Source organism: Nerophis lumbriciformis, linkage group LG34 (genome assembly GCF_033978685.3).
Source record: "Nerophis lumbriciformis linkage group LG34, RoL_Nlum_v2.1, whole genome shotgun sequence".
In the NCBI taxonomy this organism is placed as follows: Eukaryota; Metazoa; Chordata; class Actinopteri; order Syngnathiformes; family Syngnathidae; genus Nerophis; species Nerophis lumbriciformis.
In genome coordinates this window covers 24,357,148-24,365,503 of record NC_084581.2, presented here as the reverse complement: position 1 = coordinate 24,365,503, position 8,356 = coordinate 24,357,148, and the positions used below count along the sequence as shown (strand labels likewise).

Sequence of the window (8,356 nt, the reverse complement as noted above, 5' to 3'; positions counted from 1 at the left end):
AGAAAGAAAAGTATTTCATTGATGCATATTATTTCCAAGCTTTCACGAGCCATTCTAAATGATGTGGCGGGCCAGATCTGGCCCCCGGGCCTTGACTTTGACACCTGTGAATTTATAGTTCACGCATTAACTTTGACAGCGCTAATATTTACACGTTTCATTTTCATATAATTTACATTAAACACAATATAAACAGTGCATCTAGAAAGTATTCACGGCACTTTACTTGTTCCACATCTTGTTATGTTACACAGCCTTATTCCAAAATGTATTAAATTCATCTTGTTACTTACAGGAGGAGTAGACGGCACAGACCACAAGGGGACGTTGTAGCTCTATGATTTATTATATATATAAACACTATATATATAAAATAATAAACCATATTAATATAAACTAGAGAATGTAATGTGACAAAAATCCAAACGTGTGTGTGTGTATGTGAGACTATGTGTTAACTGTTGGGAAGGGTATAGCGACGTGTCAAAAGGTCCGTGTCCAAGCAGGGGTTGAGGATCGAGGGAGGCAGTCCGGATTCCAACAGGAAGTCGAGGCACACAGCTCGATCACGGGAGACAGGGAAAGCACTGCGGAAAACACAAAGGACATAAGACACGGGAACTGGGAAGGCACAGAGAGAGAGCAAGTAGGCGGAAGGGGAGCCAGAGAGGCGATAGTTTACTGTGTACAGAGAACTACGTTCCGGCACCGGATCATCGGGTACGCTGGTCTTTATGCCGTCTGCCCTCATCAGACCCAGGTGCGCTGATTGCAGATTGCTTGCAGCCGAGCAGGAGCATGACCGTGATGCGGGAAGAGCGAGGAGAGGCGTGTCCCGGCGCGCCTCTAGCGGCAGCAGAAGACATGCAGGACTGCGCGTGCGCCGTGACACATCTTTCCCCTTAAGTCTTCATACAACACCCCAAAATGACAAAATTAAAAAAAACGTTTTCTAAATAAATACTAATCAACCGCTTTTGCTTTTGTTTCCGTGCTTCATGAGGTGGAAAACCTTTTCTGTGCGCACAAAAGTTCTATTTCTCTCCTATATTGTTGACAAATGTGTGTGTAAACGTGTGTTAGTGAACACTACTCCTCTGCAGAGATAATCAATCCGCCTTGCAGGTGTGGCATATCAAAACCTAATTAGACAGCAGGATTATTGCACAGGTGTGTCCAGGCCAGGGTTAGAGAGCACTATAAAATGGAAAGTTTAACTGTATTGGGTGGGGGTAAGAAAACCAGTTAGTATCTGGTATGACCACCATTTCCCTTATATTCTGTAAATGCCAATCTGTATGCTGGCAATGCAAAAACTGGGATGTTTCATTTGCCAGGAATTTTGGGTACACATTCTTGCAACATGGGGTCCTGCATTATGCTGTAAGATGAGGTGATGGCAACGTATGATTATTGCAACAATGAACCTTAGGATGTCGTCACAGTGTATTTGTGCATTCAAAATTCCTTCCGTAAACTGAACCTTTGTTTGTTGTTCATAGCCCATATCATAACCCCACCACTACTACGGACCACGCCTTCCACAATGCTGACATCAACAAACTGCTCACGGACGCCATACATGATAAAGAAAACATTTCTCCAAAGTGCCAGAAGCCATTGAAGGTGAGAATTTGTCCACTCAAGTCAGTTACAACGACTAACTCAGGTCAGGTGAACACCCCCGATGAGGATGACGAGCATGCAAATGATTTTCCGTGAGACGCTTTCTGACAGTTTGTGCAAACATTCTTTAGCGATGAAAAGTAGGTGTCCGGTGGCCGGTTTCAAACGATGTTGTAAAAAATGTTGAATGTGGGGTTCTCGGACTAGTGTGGTTGCAGTTGTGAGGCCGGTGAAAAAACTGACGATTTCTGTGGAACGCTTTCGGAGAAGACTTGAAGTAAAGTACCGTATTTTCCGCACTATAAGGCGCACCGGATTATTAGCCGCACCTTCAATGAATTACATATTTCATAACTTTGTCCACCAATAAGCCGCCCCGGATTATAAGCCGCGCCTACGCTGCGCTAAAGGGAATGTCAAAAAAACAGTCAGATAGTTCAGTCAAACTTTAATAATATATTGAAAATCAGCGTTCTAACAACTCTGTCCCAAAATGTACGCAAATGTGCAATCACAAACATAGTAAAATTCAAAATGGTGTAGAGCAATAGCAACATAATGTTGCTCGAACGTTAATGTCACAACACACAAAATAAACATAGCGCTCACCTTCTGAAGTTATTCTTCATTCGTAAATCCTTCGAATTCTTCGTCTTCGGTGTCCGAATTGAAAAGTTGCGCAAGCGTGGGATCCAAAATGGCCGGTTCCGTCTCGTCGAAGTCATCGGAGTCAGTGTCGCTGTTGTTGTCCAGTAGTTCTGTGAATCCTGCCTTCCGGAAAGCTCGGACCACAGTTGTGACCGAAATATCTGCCCAGGCATTTACGATCCACTGGCAAATGTTGGCGTATGTCGTCCGGCGCTGTCTGCCCGTCTTAGTGAAGGTGTGTTCGCCTTCGGTCATCCATTGTTCCCACGCCGTTCGCAGTCGTGATTTGAATGCCCTGTTGACACCAATATCCAGCGGTTGGAGTTCTTTGGTTAATCCACCCGGAATGATGGCGAGTGTTGTATTTGTGTGCTTCACTTGTTTTTTGACACCATCTGTGATGTGGGCGCGCATAGAGTCGTATATCAACATGGACGGAGCTGTGTGAAAAAAGCCACCCGGCCTCTTCGCGTAAACTTCCCTTAACCACTCGCTCATCTTTTCTTCATCCATCCATCCCTTCGAGTTAGCTTTTATGATGACGCCGGCTGGAAAGGTCTCTTTTGGCAAGGTCTTCCTTTTGAATATCACCATGGGTGGAAGTTAGCATGGCAAGCTAGAACCACAGTGAAGGATGACTTCTCATTCCCTGTGGTGCGAATATTCACCGTACGTGCTCCCGTTCCACAGTGCGGTTCACAGGAATATCAGTTGCTGTGAAATACGGTAGTAATCCGTGTGCGGATGGAGAGATTGCGTCTTTTTATGAACCGGATCCTTGTCGCTTAGTAGGAGCCATTTTGTGGTCTTTACAGATGTAAACAGGAAATGAAACGTACGGTGATATCCGCGCGTTTTTTCTTCTTCTTCCGGGGGCGGGTGGTTGCTTACAGTAGAAGAAGAAGTGCTTCCTGTTCTATGGGGGCGGGTGCTTTCCTTGGCGGTTGCTTGCGTAGAAGAAGAAGCGCTTCCTGTTCTACCGGGAAAAAAGATGGCGGCTGTTTACCGAAGTTGCGAGATCGAAACTTTATGAAAATGAATCGTAATAAAGCGCACCGGGTTATAAGGCGCACTGTCAGCTTTTGAGAAAATTTGTGGTTTTTAGGTGCGCCTTATAGTGCGGAAAATACGGTAATGGATATATAATTTACAACTGCTGTATTCCTGCAACATCTGTGGTATTGTGCTGTGAGACAAAACTGTACATTTTATTTTGAGCTTTTTTAGGGGCTAACCCGGGGGTCAGCAACCCACGGCCCTAGTGGCTCCCCGGACCTCTTTCAGAGATGCGTGAAAATGGAAAAAGATGAACAAATATATATATTTTTTGTTTTAATATATTTTCTGTTGGAGAACAAACGTGACACAAACCTTCCTATTTGTTAGATATCCCACTGTTAACATTAAACATGCTTCACTGATGAGAGTATTTGGCAAGCGTCGTTTTGTCTTACTAATTTTGGCGGCCCTTGAACTCAACGTAGTTTGTTTACATGCCCAACTTTCTCTGACACTGCCACAGAAAGACGTGTTTTATGCCACTCCTTCTTTGTCTCATTTTGTCCACCAAATGTTTTAGACTGTGCTGAATGCACAAAAGTGAACTTTGTTGATATTGTTGGAGTGCTTATCAGGCATATTTGGTTAGTGCATGACTGCAAGCTAATCGATGCTAACATGCTATTTAGGCTAGCTGTATGTACATATTGCATCATATTGCCTCGTTTGTAGGTACAGTTGAAAATGTTTTTAATTTATTTATCTTATTTTATTTTATACATTTAAAAAAAAAAAAGGACCTTATCTTCACCATACCTGGTTGTCCAAATTAGGCATAATAATGTGTTGATTCCACGACTGTATATATCGGTATCGGTTGATATCGGTATCGGTAATTAAGAGTTGGACAATATCGGAATATCGGATATCGGCAAAAAAGCCATTATTGGACATCTCTACTCATGACACATTATCTGTATGTAATATTGGCTGCATTTCTGATAGTTGCTTGTACGCCATGTTGTTCCAGACCACAGCAAATGTTACCCAGCTTGCAAAGATTGTAATAATTACATTAGAAGAAGACAGTCTGCTGTTTCCTTAAACTTGGACACACACATATACACCTTTGGCCATTTAGCTTCCATTTTACTAATGATTTCCAATGTTGCAAAAATGTGTAGAATAAAAATGAAAATACAACATTTCTGTCATTGAAGATTTGCGTCAGCCTTTGATAGTAGGCTAATATAGCTAATATAGACACTTATATCATGTGTTGCCTTCTTTATAACACTTATATAAGGCTTTTATTTTTTTGCGGCTCCAGACAGATTTTTTTAAGTTTTATTTTTGGTCCAATATGGCTCTTTCAACATTTTGCGTTGTCGACCCCTAGGTTAACCTAATGCCCCCCCTGTGCAATAATCATGGTGTCTAATAAGCACCTTGATATGCTAACAATTTTCCTGATGTCCAAAATGTTCCCATAACTCCATACTTTCATCCAGCATTTCTTCAGTTCTTTAGTTCTTCAGCATTCCCACACAATTTCTAATCTATTTGTTTTCCCTTGTTGAACAATACGTTTATTTTTCTGGTTGAGGTTTGCAGCGGTGTGGAACTGTTCTCCGGGTTGTGGAAAACTGTTTGAAATTGTTCACCCTTCCAATGTACAGGACTCTACCTGCAGACTATGGAGCTAAATGAGTTAACAGCAATGAACAACCATTATTCATTATGGCAATAAGATAACCAAAATAGTACAGCAGGGTTGTCAAACTCATTTTCATTGAGGGCCACAAAGTAGTTATGGCTGCCCTCAGAGGGCCGCTTGTAACGGCTTATATATACATTTGCCTATGCATTTGATTATTATATATATTTTTTACATACACTGTAAAAAAAAAAATCTGTATTTAAAAAAAGTAGCAACTCAAACACCAGAATTTTACTATAAAAATGTACAGTGTTTTTTGCAACATATTACGGTAAATGGAAAAACTTTACCATCGTTTGACTTTTAGTCTGGCAACTGAGCTGCCAATTTTTTACCGTTTTACCATTAACAGTAAAAAATATGTATGGTAACATTGGCAGCTCACTCGACATAATTTCCCGTAAAAAAAAATTAAAAAAAATGGCCCTGTGATGAAATATCTTGACTGCAAAAGTCAATAGAATGGTTTGGTCATATGGTTAATGTATGAATTATTGTTATTATTAACCTTTTTTTTAATTATTTATTTATTTACCGTATTTTCCGCACTATAAGGCGCACCTAAAAACCACAAATTTTCTCAAAAGCTGACAGTGCGCCTTATAACCCGGTGCGCTTTATATATGGATAAATATTAAGATTCATTTTCATAAAGTTTAGGTCTCGCAACTACAGTAAACAGCCGCCATCTTTTTTCCCCGTAGAAGAAGCGCGCGGTGCATGCTGGGATATGTGACGTTTCATTTCCATTTGTGTGTTTATGTAAAGACCCCAAAATGGCTCCTATTAAGTGTGTTGTCTGTCTAATTATAAATAATGCAGACGAGGCGTGTTAACTGAGTTCTCAACGTTTACTCACAGCGTGCTCATAACCACATTCTAACTGCCAGCATACAACGCTTCTCAGGGCTACCGCGCATGCTCGTAACTATCGTTGCATGCTGGGTAGTGTAGTTGTTATATTTGCTAGCTCATAACAGCACATTGAGAGACACGCTTACGCGCTTAATTCAATACTCGCCGTCATTCCGGGTGGATTGACAAAAGACCTCCAGCCGCTAGATATTGGTGTCAACAGGGCATTCGAAGCTAGACTGCTAACTGCGTGGGAACAATGGATGACGAAGAAGCGCGCGGTGCATGCTGGGATATGTGACGTTTCATTTCCATTTGTGTGTTTATGTAAAGACCCCAAAATGGCTCCTATTAAGTGTGTTGTCTGTCTAATTATAAATAATGCAGACGAGGCGTGTTAACTGAGTTCTCAACGTTTACTCACAGCGTGCTCATAACCACATTCTAACTCCCAGCATACAACAACGCTTCTCAGGGCTACCGCGCATGCTCGTAACTATCGTTGCATGCTGGGTAGTGTAGTTGTTATATTTGCTAGCTCATAACAGCACATTGAGAGACACGCTTACGCGCTTAATTCAATACTCGCCGTCATTCCGGGTGGATTGACAAAAGACCTCCAGCCGCTAGATATTGGTGTCAACAGGGCATTCGAAGCTAGACTGCTAACTGCGTGGGAACAATGGATGACAGAAGGCGAACACACCTTCACTAAGACGAGGAGGCAGCGCCAGACGACGCCAACATCTGCCAGTGGATCGTAAATTTGCCCAACTTTTCACTTCGGACACCGAAGACGAAGGATTTACGAATGAAGAATAACTTCAGAAAGTGAGCGCTATGTTTATTTTGTGTGTTGTGACATTAACGTTCGAGCAACATTATGTTGCTATTGCTCTGCACTATTTTGAATTTTACTATGTTTGTGATTGCACATTTGCGTACATTTTGGGAGTGAACAGAGTTGTTAGAACGCTGGTTTTTAATATATTATTAAAGTTTGACTGACCTATCTGACTGTTTTTTTGACATTCCCTTTAGCGCAGCGTAGGCGCCTTATAGTCCGGGGCGGCTTATTGGTGGACAAAGTTATGAAATATGCCATTCATTGAAGGTGCGGCTAATAATCCGGTGCGCCTTATAGTGCGGAAAATACGGTATTATTATTTTAATTTATTTTCGTTTTGTTTTTTCTCTTGTCCATGTAAACTTCCCTCAATGGATATGTGAACGTGTGTTTGGTTTTATTTGCTTTGTCTTGTGTGCTTTGTTTTTCCTCTGTTTGTTATGTGTTTTGGCTGGTGTTATTTTTTTTAAAATAATTAATCAAAATATAAAAAAATAAAAAATAATAATTTCCCGTAAAAAAAAACAGTGGTAGAGTTTTTACAATTTACAGTAATACGCTGTAAAAAACATTGGAAATTTTACAGTAAAATGTATTGCCATTTTTACAGTGTACAATTTGATGGATAACTTGCTCTAAAACCATGAGTCAAGCAGAAATTTAAGCATTTTAACAAAATAAAATGTTTGGAAAGTATGAAAATATTTTTTTTTTGCTAAATTGGATAATATTAAAGTTTAAAAAATATTCAATGTCATGCGGTGCCTGCATTTTGTTTTCTGCTAAAATGGCAAGATAAATACATTTAGTAAGAAAAGATAAAGTACTTTATTGACACTTTTGTGGGCCACATAAAATGATGTGGCGGGCCAGATCTGGCCCCCGGGCCTTGAGTTTGACATCCCTGCAGTACAAGATTATTTTCCTGTGGTCATTAGTTGACAGAAATGAATGACTTTATAGCTGGACATTGCCTTTATCACCAGCAGAGGGCAGTAGTGTATTGTTTAGTGACTCTCGGTCCTCAGTGAGTCATAGCCAAAGTGGGTCCTAAAGAAGAAAGGACGTCATAGAATTCTATAGTCTCTTTACAAACATGAATAAGCACCCTTGGATAATATTTTGCACCATTAACCAACACAAATGAACAATGACAATTACAAAGGTCGGAATCTCACGTTATGTTTGGATTTCTCCAGTGGTGACTCTTCCACTGGCCAGACAATGACTCCATCCTATAAACTCGCTCTTGTCCGTCCAATTAATTCTTACCCACGACCAGTCTTATTTCCTCTGACATGGCAGGACACGTCCAGCTGTGATGGATTTGACATTAATGGGAAATGAAGCTGGGGAGATGCGACGCCCCAGTCCAATAGTGGCATTTGTCACTGGCCTGGTCATGCAGATTGGGCCAGCCTGGCTCAATGACTAAGATTAATGATGACGGCGGCCCTGTCTTTGTCTCCCTGTGTGGCATCCCCACGCAGCCCAGACCCCGAACACCATCAGTCTCTTATTTAGTCCTGTGCTGCCTTCCAACCTCTTTCTACTTGGGGTGTGTCACACTACACATTTCAGATGATCTGATACTAAATAAATACTAGACCAGTATTGCTGATACCAATACTGATACGTTCTACTTTGATGTTTTTGTGATT

At 41.1% G+C, this 8,356-nt stretch overlaps 1 long non-coding RNA gene across 1 annotated transcript; it reads left to right on the top strand.

The window, feature by feature from the left end:
* The first annotated feature begins 1,316 nt into the window (after positions 1-1,316).
* LOC133575357 (uncharacterized) lies at positions 1,317-8,077 on the top strand. Its single transcript, XR_009811492.2, has 3 exons — positions 1,317-1,393; positions 1,503-1,626; positions 8,001-8,077. It is a non-coding gene; the product is annotated as an uncharacterized lncRNA (long non-coding RNA).
* The last annotated feature ends 279 nt before the right edge of the window (positions 8,078-8,356 follow it).